Genomic DNA, 13,470 nt, shown 5'->3' on the forward strand with positions numbered 1-13,470 from the left:
GAGCTTGCTTCTTTCATCTGCCAGCTTTTGTTCCTGCCTCATACCACCTAACACTGAAATGATATATCTGTGTCCCAGGCTCCTAAGACCAATTGTGACAGAGGTCTTAGGCTGCCTGTGTGGGATTGTGTGTTTCCGTCATACAAACGTCCTTTGGAGTATCATCCACTTTGTGGTGAGCATGGCCACCAGTCACGGTGATACCCAGCCACAGAGGACACGAGAAGTCACCACACAAGGGCATTCAGTGCCGAGATTCGAGCTAATTCTGTGAGACATTTCTCCCTGTGGTTTATCACAGATAGGCAGGAGACCATTGAGGAAGCTCAGGTAGATGATCAAGACAGCACACGTGGAGGAGACATGGGCCATGTTTCTAAGATGTTTCAGCAAGGATGGAGTGTTCTGAACTAGGGGATGTCTCCTGAAGGCAGAGGAGAGGACATCAAGGTCATTGTTGACACTTGTCATGCTCTGACAGAGCCCAAACACAAAGTTCAATGAAAGCAGAGTCAAAGGGAGGAAGGGTACACCTGAGGCCAATGCAGTTCTCTCTCAAGTCATCTCTCTGAAGCAGTGAGACCTTTCTCTGTGCCTTCACAGAAATGCAGCAGGTCAAGGCATAGGAACGCGATGCAAGAGATGCCCGCGTCCTTCCCCGAAGCTGACGCACTCTCCAATTGACCTGATTTCCTCAACACATTTGTCCCACTGGCCAGAGGTCTGCCTGGCCTGCTTTTGAGGTGAGGCTTGCAGCAAGGAGCCTAAACTGGAATTGTCTTTGTTCGGGGCCAGGGATGGAGCAGCCCCTTCCATGCATTTCCACGTATAAAGTGAGTGGGGATCTGCCTCCCAGCACACCTGACAGTCATCCCGATGTGGAAGAGCTGGGAAAATCCCTGAGCTGCAGGCAAACATGAGTCACCCAGCTGTGGACAGCAGTGGACATGGCTTTTCGGCCTTAGGCGTGCCAGGAATAGCAGAGCTCTTAGCTTCACTCCTACCTACGTGCTGCTTTCCTTACCAAGGGAGTTTCCAAGGGGCTCTGTACCCTTCCTGAAACACCAGGTGCTTTTACGCATTCTTGTGCTGCTGCCTCCCAAGGCATTCCCTTTGTGTGGCTGGTCTGGGGCCCACCTGATACAGTGCACGCCAGAGTACTCAGGGTCTGAAGGACCCTCTGGAGATCCTTTGGGCTGAAGTTCCGGCCTCAGCTGGCCAAATATCCCATTTATCTCAGGGGGTTCTGGGCCTTATCTGGTTGCCATCTGAACACTGCATCCCCCTCAGGTCGCAGGCTCTTGGTAGCTCTTCCAGGGCTCCACCATGCCCACTGTGACCTGTTTTCTCCAAAGGACAGCTGGCAATTTCCTTGTGGCAGCTTGTGAGCATTGCTTCTCTCTTTGCCCATGTGATGAGACAGGAAGGGATCAGGATGTGAGAGGGAGGGACAGGAAAATCACCCAGCTGGGGCTTAAGGCACTTTGAGCACTTGCAAATAGGCAAGGAAGTGCCTACAAGGCAGCATTATGAAGAAATTGCACATATCCTTTCCAGAAAGGATGGGGTGCTTCTTTTAGAGGACCAGAATACTGATGCACGCAGGATGGGGAATAAACAAGATGAGCTAGAGATGTGTGTGTGTAAGGTGTCTGGCTGTGCAGGAGTTAACTTTCCCCACAGCAGCCCATATAGCATTGTGTTCTGCACTTGTAGCTAGAACAGCACTGATATGGCACCAGTGTTTTGTCTACTGCTGAGCAGTGCTTCCATGCCATCAGAACTCTCTCCAATCCACCCTAAGGCCAGTAGGCAGGGGGTCGGCAAGAGCTGGGGAGGCGGCCTTGGCAGAATAGCCAATCTGAAGTGACCAAAGGGATATTCCCTACCATATGATATCAGACTCGGCAAGAAAAGCCGCGCAGGAAAGGAGAAGGCGGTGCTCTCATTAGGAACACATCTGTCCACCCACGCGACCACTATGCATTTTGAGACCCCGCTTCCCAAGATGTGGCCCAACATAACTTCCCGATGGGAAGTAGTGTATAATTGTTTTCTCTCTCTTTGCTTCCGTACAGCATTTGCTTGTTTTGTCTTCTGGGGTATGTTCTTGGTTGTTGTTGTGTTTAGTTTTGGTTTTGAAGCAGTGTGATCAAAGCAATGCCCACGTTCTTCCCTAAAGGTGACCCACAATCAAATGTCCGTGTGCTGCTCAGCAGCTTCATCCCATTGGCCAGAGGTCTGGCTGGGCTGCTTTTGAGGACAGGCTCATGGCATGAGGGCAAATCAGCCTCCCAGCGCACCTGGCAGTCATCCTGATGGGGAAGAGCTGGGAAAATCCCAGAACTGCAGGCAAACATGAGTCACCAAGCTGCAGACAGAGTGGACTCGGTGTTCTGGCCTCAGTCATGCCGGGAACAGGAGAGCTCCTACCCCATTCCACCCAAAGTGCTTCTTTCTTCACCAAAGGCATTTCCAAGGGTCGTTGTACCATTCCTGAAACAACGGGTGCTTTTGCACATTCTTGAGCTGCTGACTTCCAAGGAATTACCTTTGTGCGGCTGGTCCATGGCTCATATGACTTGTGAGACCTAGACTTGAAAGGACCTTTGGATGTGAGCCACTCCAACCACTCTGACCGCCTCCCCAGAGCATGGTGCTGCGTGGTTTCTCTCCCAGGGACGAGCACCCCCATGACGAGGGTGCTGAGAACTGCTGAAGCAGTTTGGTGCTGCAGCAGGTGGATGGCTGTCCTTTATGCTTCAAAGACTCATAGGCCTGCCCGGGTGTTCTGAAGTCACACCAACTCGAGTGTATTTGCTCTCTTCGTCCTCCTCTATATTTGGTATCTCCGTGGTGCTGGATGATCTAAGGTGGGGTTTCCTCAGCTTCAGAGAGTATGCTGGTGTGTACAACGCCAGTGTTCGGAGCACAGCGTTCTTTCCTCTGAGGTTGATTTAGAAATGCTCTTTTGCACAATCGTAGCCAGGACTGCGCATCTTAGCATCCCTGTGTCCCCAGGCTGTATGCAGAGCCAGTGCCATACTATACAGAGCCTCGGTCAGTTTGGAGACCTTCTGAATATACCTGGAAGTGGATGCCACAAAGTTCCTGGGAAGAAGGAGGTGAGGTACACACTCCGCTCTCTGGAGATACCACTCTGACGCCTTTCCAGGCACGTTCCTTTGAATCCAGATCCCCGACCTGTCCCTGTCCTTCCCCGTCCACAGAAGTACAGCAAAGAACAGAAGCCATGCGTACGTGTCTGCGGTAGGAGGGCTCCAACCTCACGTCCATCCTGTGATCACCAGGATGGACACTCATTTCTCTAAGAAATTTCCACCTTTCTGTTGCACACCTGTTTATGCTAGTTGCTGTGGAATGAGGTCAGGGAAGTCCATATAGCCGTGGCAGTGCACCAAGCGTGGGGAATGACTGGCAGGCATGGGAGAGGGCAGGTTTTGCCTGCTGTGTTTCCAGTGGAAAGAGTTAGGATGTGAGGAGAGAGGGCACCTGAGTGCCATGAGAGGAAGAAGGCATTGCACGTTGTGCAACGCATAGGAAGGTGTGTTGTGTGTTGTGTCATCGTGGCAGCTCTTTGTTTTGTTGAACCTCGTGCTATGCCCCATCCCTTGCTCAGGGCAGGGCCACAGCACACATCCAGGAGGTCCCATGGTGTAATGGTGAGCACTCTGGACTCTGAATCCAGCGATCTGAGTTCAAATCTCAGTGGGACCTCTACTCTGACTTTTATTCCAATCTTCCAAGTTCTTGCCTTCCTCCCTACCCTGTGTTACCAATCCCACCGGAATCAGTGCCCCTCCTCCTACCCTGGGCCCCACTGCCCGCAGTCTCTTGCTTATGGAAACCTGTCACGTGCTCGGGTAGAGGAGACTCTTGAAACCCATGGCCTGTGGCAACTTGGTCATCTCCAGAGACTTCACAACATCCAAGAACATTGAGATCTTTGACCACTCTCAGATCAGTAGTAGAGGGTTACTGTGCAATGCTTTCCTTGAGGAGTGAGGAGCTAATGGAGGCAGGAAGAGAACAGACCACCACACGTCTCCAGCTGTGCTGCACAAGGTCTTTAATGAGAACGAGAAAATGCAGTGGAGCAGTACAGAGACCAAGAAGAAAGTCTGCAGGGTTCAGGGAGGCAGAGAGAACGGCCCATCCATCTCAGGGATGTCTGTCCCAAATGGGATGATCCACGTGCTTCAGCAGTTGAAGCGGCAGAGTGGGGAAGGCAGACACAGCCCTGACCCCCCCAGACCAAGGGAGCCCCCAGAAGAGATGGGAACCCCCCCAGTGCTGAGGGAGCTGCCAACAGCAGCTGACAGAGAGGATCCCACGGCGGTGCTCTGAGGGAAGGAGGAGAGGATGGGGCCTGGCAGGGTCACCACGACCGGGGAGGCCTCAATGAACACCGTCGAGTCAGCGCACCGGGCGATACACGGCTCACTGCAGCTGCTGGCAAGTGGGGTTGGGCCAGAGGCACCGCAGGGGGATGGGACACAGGGTCTGCAGCAAGACATCTCTCGTCGAGGGAGGCGAAGCTGAAACACAGAGTACCAGGGAGGGAACACACACCCCAAGGTCAGCCTTTGTCATCTCCAAAACAGAAATGGCTGCACTGAAGATTGGGCAGGAAGCACCGGGCTATTTGGTAAGGGTCCATCTCTTTTCAGGCACTTAATTCTTGCAGAGAGACATCCCTGCAGCTGAGCCCCATCAATCTAACCCTGCTAGAGAGGTCCCCACAGTCCCCAGCTCTCCAAATCCACCCCTTCAAAAGGGAAAGAAGTCACAGGCCCGAACCATCTGTATTGCAGTGCCAATCTGAGGCAGCCCAAGTACCAAACGGAGTCGCCAGCGTGACAGCAATGGGGCCCTCAGGGAGAGCTGGAGCGAGCGCAGGCTTACCTCGTTCCTCAAGGAAAGGGAGAGAGAAGAGAAGTGGATGCAGAGCCTGCAGCAGCATGGTCTTTTATGCTGCATCCCAGAGCCCCACGGGAACAGAAACATTCCTTGCTCATGAAGCATCAAAACACCTCATAGTTGCTTCCTTCAGAGGCCTTGGTGGTGGTTAAGAGCTTGCTTCTTTCATCTGCCAGCTTTTGTTCCTGCCTCATGCCACCCAACACTGAAATGATATATCTGTGTCCCAGGCTCCTAAGACCAATTGTGACAGAGGTCTTAGCCTGCCGGTGCGGGATTGTGTGTTTCCGTCATACAAACGTCCTTTGGAGTATCATCCACTTTGTGGTGAGCATGGCCACTAGTCACGGTGATACCCAGCCACAGAGGACACGAGGTGTCACCACACAAGGGCATTCAGTGCCGAGATTCGAGCTAATTCTGTGAGACATTTCTCCCTGTGGTTTATCACAGATAGGCAGGAGACCATGGAGTATGGTCAGGTAGACGATCAAGACAGCACAAGACGATCAAGACTTGGTTCGCTGAACACATTTGTCCCACTGGCCAGAGGTCTGCCTGGCCTGCTTTTGAGGTGAGGCTTGCACCATAGAGCCTTAACCTGATTTCATTTTTTCCTTGGCCAGAGATGGAGCAGCCCCTTCCATGCATTTCCACATATAAAGTGACTGGGGATCTGCCTCCCAGCGCACCTGACAGTCATCCTGATGTGGAAGAGCTGGGAAAATCCCTGAGCTTCAGGCAAACATGAGTCACCCAGCTGTGGACAGCAGTGGACATGGCTTTTCAGCCTCTGGTGTGCCAGAAATTACAGAGCTCATTGTCTCCCTCCTCCCAATGTGATGCTTTCTTCACCAAGGGTGTTTCCAGGGAGCTTTGTACCCTTCCTGAAATAACACTTGCTTTTATGCATTCCCGTGCTGCTGCCTCCCAAGGCATTTCCTTTGTGTGGCTGGTCCAGTGTCCGCATTACTCGTGTTGGACTGGAAAGTACCTTTGGAGGTGAGCCACTCCAACCCCCTGTGCACTGCAGGCTCACCTAGATGAGGTTTCTCAGGTGGGACTCATCACCCTTTCTAGACCTTGCCCACCTCAAGGAGTTCTCAGGTGCGTCCTGGCCCTAGATGCACTTCATTGGTACTTTAATTTCCCCTGCTGACTGGTTCAGCTGATGGCTGCTTTTATAAGGTAAGAGGCAGGAAACCACCTAAGAGGAACACTTTCACCTGAGAAGGGGCTTGCATGCTGGACCCCTCTGCCAGCCAGGGGCTCTCCAAGCTGACCTTCCCTGGCAAGCGAGCTGGCAACCAGGAAGGAACTGGCAGAGAGGATGCCAGCAGTGTTGAGCAGATCTCAGGGTCTGGAGATTGAGAGGAAATAAATACTGGAATTAAGCATGAAGCCTCCCTCCAGGATTGGCCGGGAAAACCCGTGCTGGGACACACTTCCTCTCATCCTTTCAGCACTGCTGCACAGGAGACTTTTCTAGTCACTGGTAAGCAAGGATAACCAGGGCAGGTGGCGTTCAGTGCACGTACGCGTCCTCATACTCACTGTGGTGCCAATGAGCACGTTCAGACCCCGTGTCTCATGGAGATCAAACTAGAATTAGCTGTGGGCTTTCACACCCAGATGAAAGAACAAAAAAAGCTCACAAAAGCTCTTCAAACAACAGCCCCATCTCCTGTGTATAACCAACACCACCCAAAAACAAACAACAAACCAAGAAGCACAAGGACAATATTTGATCCCAGGCCCTACTTTGGAATTTTCACAGGGAATCAAAGGCATGAGGGCATTTCCTGAGATGAGGTCCTACCCCAGGAGGTGGGACACCTTAGGTGTGGAAGCCCAACAGCACAGCCCTCAGAGGAGCATGTACAGGAGGACAGGCTTGGCCTGAGTGTACTCTAGTTGGGCAAAGGGCAGAGGAAAGAAGCTGCTCGGGAGTGGGACTCGATCTCACGCCTCCCAGGGAGACTGCATCCTGAATGTTTGTCCCTGCCTCCTGTCCACAGTCCTGCTCCCATCCCTGAACCTTCCCAGAGCCAGCCTGCCTCCTTCAACCTCCACCAGGCAGGGTTGTAGGGTGCACACTTGCCCTCCTTGCAACATGGGCCACTGCCAGGCCACTGCAGCACCTTCGGGTACGTGGGAGCACAGGGAGGAAGAGTCCCTGGCACAGGGGCAGCACACTGCTAACGCTTCTCCCTAAGGCCGAGGCAATCCTGCACAGCGGCAACCAAAGGAGGTGCCAGCAAGTGATGGCTCTGCACATTCAACGTGCTGCCAAGGGGCTCAAGGCACACGTGTACTCTTCCCCTGACTCCCTGCATTCCCTCCAGAGCCTGTGGAAATACAGAGCCAACCACTTGGCCAACAGGGCTGTTTCATGGCCTGTTCACTGGGGGAGCAAGGGTGCTTCTTTGTGCCCTAAACGGGCCCAGCCAGCTGGCTACAGAGGGCTCTATGACATAAAGCCCTAGGGGGAAGGCTGTGACAGTCTCATGGTGTCAGTGCACAGGAAAAGGCTTGGAGAGTCAACGAGAAGTGACAGGGCATGGGCCGAGTGCTGAGCAATGACTGAGATCCAGTGTCACAGGGATGAGGCTCATTTGCAGCCCATGCAGCAGAAGAGGAGAATGCAACTCTATCTTAGACTTGAGGCTTCAAGTCTTTCTTTCTTCTTTCTTGCGGCTTTGCGGTGGAACAGGCTGTCCCCCTGCAGCCTGTGGAGCAGACCATGGTGGAGCAGGTAGATACGGCCGAAGGACATTGCAGACCACTGTTAGCCATCAGAGGAGCAGACTCTGGGCCAGAACGGCAATCCCAGGAGAGGAGCTCCTGGTGGAGCACTCCTGAAGGGCTGCACACTTTGTAAGGAGCATGTTGGAGTGGTTCTTGAAGAACTGCGTTCTGTTGGAAGGTCACATTGGATCAGTTTGAGAACGACTGCATCCCATGGCTAATATCCCATCCCACAGCTTCCGCTGTCAGGGTCTGTCTCCACACAGGTTGTCTCCACGCTTTTTCCATGGAAGCAGCTGAGATGGCAGGTGAGCAGATACGGTTCTGTGTGTCAGGATATGCCGTATGGCAGTGTGAGGCCAAGGTGCAGGAAGGTGCGTCCTTATCCGTGGGCTTCGAGCAGTCAAGGGGCCAGGAAGCGTGTCAGCAGGTGGCAATTTGGGCTGCTGGTGCAGGTCCCTTGTGCAGCAGCTTTGGGTGCAGCCTGTCCTTGAGAGTGGCAGGGAAGTGGTGGTCATTGCCCAGAGCACTTGATGATGCCATCAGAGCTGGCCGGAGCAGGTAGTTGTGGCCGAGTGGTGAAGGCGATGGACTAGAAATCCATTGGGGTTTCCCCGCGCAGGTTCGAATCCTGCCAACTACGGCATGCAGTCCCCTTTTGGTCTGCCTGCAGTGACCGTGCTGCTGCCACGGGATGCAGGCCCCCAGGGGCCCAGGCACAGCCGTGTTCCTCCAGCTGCACAGGGCCTTGCCAGGGAACACAGCAGCTCCCCCTTGCTCACTTTGAGTACTTGTCCTCGCCTCCGCCCCAAAAGTGCCCGGATGGGCAAGTAATGCTGATGCCATTTACCGGGCAGGCAAGAAGTAGTCACAGAAAGAGCCACAGAAAGGGCCACTGATGTCCAGGGGCTGCAGAAGAAGTCCTTCTGTGAGCAGAGTGGCCTCACCCTGAAGGGAAGACACCTCCTAGCTCTGAGAGCAGTGGATCCTCATGGATCTTGCCTAAAGGCCATGGGGTCCTAACAGCTGACCCTCTCTCTCCCCAGCCTTTGCACACACAGGAACAACCTTTCCCAGGGGTCTTTCCCAAATTTCCAAATGCAGGTACCTGGTTTGTCCCCTGCAGTTGTCCCACTGACAGTCACGGATCAGCAAAGCTCTAAGGGGCAGCTCAAAGGCTCTGCCCCGAGCTATACGCACTGCAGAAGGCAGGCAGTCTCCAGCAGCACTCTTTGACCTCCCATCTGCATACCTAGGCATCTGTGTCCTGTTTTTTTTGTTTGTTTGTTTGTTTTGTTTTGTTTTGTTTTTGTTTTTTTGTTTGTTTGTTTGTTTGTTTTCTGCATGTCTGTCTGCTGTGTGCCAGGGCACGTGGACAGGCCGGAGAAGCAGTACGCAGAGGCAGAAACATATAGGCCTGAGCACGGGCACCTCAGCCCTTGGCTCTCATGACAGCGTCTACCTGCAGAGCCTGCCCAGCACCTTCCCAGGAGGGCTGGCAGCAGCTAAGGCTGGCCCTCAGGCAGGCTGGGTGGATGGCCCTGCCCTGCCCTACCCTGCCCTGCCCTGCCCTGCCCTGCCCTGCCCTGCCCTGCCCTGCCCTTGGAGGCTGGGAGTCACCACCCGACAGCAGAGCTGCGAGGGTCAGGCCTCGCTTCAGGGCTAGGGCAGAGGGCTTTCCGTGTGTGCCTGGCAGGCCCCAGCCTGGTGGTGGGCACAGCCCTGCAGCTGTCAGGGAGCAGCAAGGGCTGGGCTGCATCAGGCGGTCGGAGGAGCCCTGCTCGGTGGGGGTGACTTGCAGAGAACGGGCTCCAGTCAGTAAGACTGTAAAGCAAGTATGTTTATTCAGCACTGGGCAGCATGCGGGGTAGTCCCACCAAAGTCGTGTGCACCTGACACGGCAACTTGCCTTGGTTATATGCAGTAAAGGGTTTACATATACATGAAGTTTCACAATACGCCTATACATATTCATAACCTGTCCCCGCTTCGTATTAAAATTAGTTCCAATGAGTCATTTCCATAAATTCCTTCCATCTGTGTTTGCGCAGTGTATCCTGGTGGTGGTCGTCGGGGGTCGTGGGGATGAAGGTTGGTGACTCTTCCTCGTCGCCACTAGCTTACCTCTTGTCTTTGTGCAGACTCGGTTGCTCCTTGGCTCTTGTCCATCCACAGGACCAGTTTCTACTAGCTTCTTAAGACAGGCTCACCCTCTTATCAGGAGACTGACCTTGGTAAGGGACCCAAGGCTTCTTGCTTTAGTTAATTTGCACAATGCACCATAGTTAGCAAAGACACTAAGTAGCACTAAGTAGTTTAATGCCATCAGTGCCCTAGAATCATAGAATGTCCCGAGTTGGAAGGGACCCATAAGGATCATCAAGTCCAACTCCTGGCACCGCACAGGTCTATCCAAACGTTTAGACCGTGTTACTAAGTGCACAGTCCAATCACTTCTTAAATTCAGACAGGCTTGGTGCAGTGACTACTTCCCTGGGCAGCCTGTACCAGTGTGCAACCACCGTCTCGGTGAAGAACCTCTTCCTGATGTCCAGCCTAAACTTCCCCTGCCTCAGCTTAAGACCGTTCCTGCGGGTCCTATCACTGGTGTTTACGGACAATAGGTCACCTGCCTCTCCACTCCCCCTCGCGAGGAAGTTGTAGACCACGATGAGGTCCCCCCTCAGCCTCCTCTTCTCCAGGCTGAACAGGCCCAGTGATTGCTCAGCTTCTCTTAACTCCCTCTCTCAGGGGAGCGCAGCACAGGCAGGGGCAGGGCGCTGTCTGTGAGGGGGCGCAGCCCCATCACGGGGCAGCGTGATTTGCACACATGGTGGCGGCCCTGGTGAGCTGTGTGGAGAGCAGGTGGTGGGAGCCTGCAAAGCAGGCAGGCAGGTGCCCCATTGCTGCGGGTTTGGCTCAGGGCACCGCAGGCACGGCTGGGCGAGGTGGGGGCAGCAGGTCTGGGGGAGAGCAGAGTGGCGCAGCGGAAGCGTGCTGGGCCCATAACCCAGAGGTCGATGGATCGAAACCATCCTCTGCTACAGCCTTTACTTGCAGGCTCCTGTGCCAAGCTTTTGTGCCTCTGCTGCCGTTCGGTCCTCTCTCGTGCCGTGGCTGGGGCTGTTATGGCTGTTGCACTCCCTCTGCTCTGCACCCTTCCCCTTTGCTTTCTTGCCAGTCAGCACTCCAAAAGGGCCCCTGAGCAGCGCAGGCTGCTGTGGAGCAGCAGACACACCACAGACTAACTCTTTCCACTGGAAACACAGCAGGCAAAACCTGCCCTCTCCCATGTCTACCCGTGTGGGCAGGTGGCTGGAAGGAGGAGGCCCCTGCAGGGGTGGTGAGCTGCAGGAGCCTCGGGGAGGCATGCAGCCAGATGCGTTGGTGGTATAGTGGTGAGCATAGCTGCCTTCCAAGCAGTTGACCCGGGTTCGATTCCCGGCCAACGCACACCAGCTTTTCTTCAGCCAGGCAGCAGCAGCAGCCGTGTGTCGGGCTCCAAAACCACCCAGTTTCTGTCCTGACATTTGAATGCAAGGTGCTCTGGGGCACCGAGCCTTCCTTGCCTCCCCAGAGCATGGTGCTCACGCTGGATTCCTCTCCCAGGGCACCCCCATGACCGGGGTGCTGCAGAGAAGTGCTGAAGCAGTTTAGTGCTGCATCCAGCAGATGGATGGCTGTCCTTTAAGGCTCAAAGGCCTGTCTGGCTGTCTGAAGTCACACCAACTTGACTGAATTTGCTCTCTTCATCCTCCTCTGTATTCGGCATCTCTACAGAGCTGGCTGGTCAAAGGTGGGGATTCCTCAACTTCAGATAGTACACTGGTGAGTACAACACCAGTGTTCAGAGCAAAGCGTTCTTTCCTTTGAGTGATAGAAAGATACACTGTGTGTCATTTAGTGCATTTACACTGGTGTGCACTGCATTCTGCTGCCTCGAGAGAACACCTCTGAAAAGAGGCTGGCTCTCTCTCCTTTATCACACCTGCCCAGCCTACCTTCCCCACATATTTAAACACATGGATAAGAGGCCCGCTGAGCCTTCTCTTCTGCAGGCGAAGCAGTCCCTGCTCTCACAGCCTGCCCTTTCATCAGTCACGACAGAACCACAGCATGGCTGAGCTTGGCAGGGGTGTCCGCAGGACATCTTGTCTGTCTCTTCCCAGGGACATATTCACTGCCCTGAGTGAAGGCACCTTCACCCTCCTCTCTTTCCAGTAGAAACAGGCCAGCTTTCCTTGCAATGCTTTCCTTGAGGAGTGAGGAGCTAATGGAGGCAGGAAGAGAACAGACCACCACACGTCTCCAGCTGTGCTGCACAAGGTCTTTAATGAGAATGAGGAAAGGCAGTGGGGCAGTACAGAGACCAAGAAGATCGTTTGCAGGGTTCAGGGAGGCAGAGAGAACGGCCCATCCATCTCAGGGATGTCTGCCCCAAATGGGATGGTCCACGCACTTCAGCAGTTGAAGCGGCAGAGTGGGGAAGGCAGACACAGCCCTGACCCCCCCAGACCAAGGGAGCCCCCAGAAGAGATGGGAACCCCCCCAGTGCTGAGGGAGCTGCCAACAGCAGCTGACAGAGAGGATCCCACGGCGGTGCTCTGAGGGAAGGAGGAGAGGATGGGGCCTGGCAGGGTCACCACGACCGGGGAGGCCTCAATGAACACCGTCGAGTCAGCGCACCGGGCGATACACGGCTCACTGCAGCTGCTGGCAAGTGGGGTTGGGCCAGAGGCACCGCAGGGGGATGGGACACAGGGTCTGCAGCAAGACATCTCTCGTCGAGGGAGGCGAAGCTGAAACACAGAGTACCAGGGAGGGGACACACACCCCAAAGTCAGCCTTTGTCATCTCCAAAACAGAAGTGGCTGCACTGAAGATTGGGCAGGATGCACCGGGCTATTTGGTAAGAGTCCATCTCTTTTCAGGCACTTAATTCTTGCAGAGAGACATCCCTGCAGCTGAGCCCCATCAATCTAACCCTGCTAGAGAGGTCCCCACAGTCCCCAGCTCTCCAAATCCACCCCTTCAAAAGGGAAAGAAGTCACAGGCCCGAACCATCTGTATTGCAGTGCCAATCTGAGGCAGCCCAAGTACCAAACGGAGTCGCCAGTGTGACAGCAATGGGGCCCTCAGGGAGAGCTGGAGCGAGCGCAGGCTTACCTCGTTCCTCAAGGAAAGGGAGAGAGAAGAGAAGTGGATGCAGAGCCTGCAGCAGCATGGTCTTTTATGCTGCATCCCAGAGCCCCACGGGAACAGAAACATTCCTTGCTCATGAAGCATCAAAACACCTCATAGTTGCTTCCTTCAGAGGCCTTGGTGGTGGTTAAGAGCTTGCTTCTTTCATCTGCCAGCTTTTGTTCCTGCCTCATACCACCTAACACTGAAATGATATATCTGTGTCCCAGCTCCTAAGACCAATTGTGACAGAGGTCTTAGCCTGCCGGTGCGGGATTGTGTGTTTCCGTCATACAAACGTCCTTTGGAGTATCATCCACTTTGTGGTGAGCATGGCCACTAGTCACGGTGATACCCAGCCACAGAGGACACGAGAAGTCAACACAAGGGCATTCAGTGCCAAGATTTGATCTAATTCTGTGAGACATTTCTCCCTGTGGTTTGTCAAAGATATGCAGGAGACCTTGGACTAAGGGCAGGTAGACGATCAAGGCAGCACACGTGGAGGAGACATGGGCCATGTTTCCAAGACGTTTCAGCAAGGATGGAGTGTTCTGAGGTAGAGGAAGTCTCCTGAAGGCAGAGGAGAGGACATCAAGG

At 54.2% G+C, this 13,470-nt stretch overlaps 4 non-coding genes across 4 annotated transcripts; all 4 read left to right on the forward strand.

Moving 5' to 3' along the window:
- The first annotated feature begins 3,666 nt into the window (after positions 1-3,666).
- TRNAQ-CUG lies at positions 3,667-3,738 on the forward strand. Its single transcript has one exon. It is a non-coding gene; the product is annotated as a tRNA-Gln (tRNA).
- A 4,512-nt stretch (positions 3,739-8,250) lies between these two features.
- Positions 8,251-8,332, forward strand: TRNAS-AGA. Its single transcript has one exon. It is a non-coding gene; the product is annotated as a tRNA-Ser (tRNA).
- A 2,329-nt stretch (positions 8,333-10,661) lies between these two features.
- On the forward strand, positions 10,662-10,733 carry TRNAM-CAU. Its single transcript has one exon. It is a non-coding gene; the product is annotated as a tRNA-Met (tRNA).
- A 337-nt stretch (positions 10,734-11,070) lies between these two features.
- Positions 11,071-11,142, forward strand: TRNAG-UCC. Its single transcript has one exon. It is a non-coding gene; the product is annotated as a tRNA-Gly (tRNA).
- Positions 11,143-13,470: the final 2,328 nt, after the last annotated feature.

Source organism: Aythya fuligula, chromosome 11, assembly GCF_009819795.1.
Source record: "Aythya fuligula isolate bAytFul2 chromosome 11, bAytFul2.pri, whole genome shotgun sequence".
Classification (NCBI taxonomy): domain Eukaryota; kingdom Metazoa; phylum Chordata; class Aves; order Anseriformes; family Anatidae; genus Aythya; species Aythya fuligula.